The sequence below is a fragment of the Penaeus monodon genome, chromosome 24, assembly GCF_015228065.2.
Source record: "Penaeus monodon isolate SGIC_2016 chromosome 24, NSTDA_Pmon_1, whole genome shotgun sequence".
Lineage (NCBI taxonomy): Eukaryota > Metazoa > Arthropoda > Malacostraca > Decapoda > Penaeidae > Penaeus > Penaeus monodon.
Window position 1 is genome coordinate 14,553,277 of NC_051409.1, and position 319 is coordinate 14,553,595.

Sequence of the window (319 nt, forward strand, 5' to 3'; positions counted from 1 at the left end):
AATCCACTTATCCAGCCCATCCCTTCGCCCATTCATTCATTCATTCCACCTCCCAAGCGACCACATTTTTTCGTCACTCCGTCTTTCTCAATCACTGCAAGCACAGCGGCGGCCCCAGGACTGCAAGCAAGCGCCGCCACAAGGGAAAGATCAAAGGCGCCGTCGCAGTCGGTTCTTGTCGGCGTTTGGTTCTTCGTTGTTTTACAGTTTGACCTGAAGACGGAAAAAAAAACAAACAGACAAACTCAAATCGCGAAAATTAGATCTGCGGGAATTTCCATGAATATAATTTACATGAGAACTATGTGTTGATATAAGA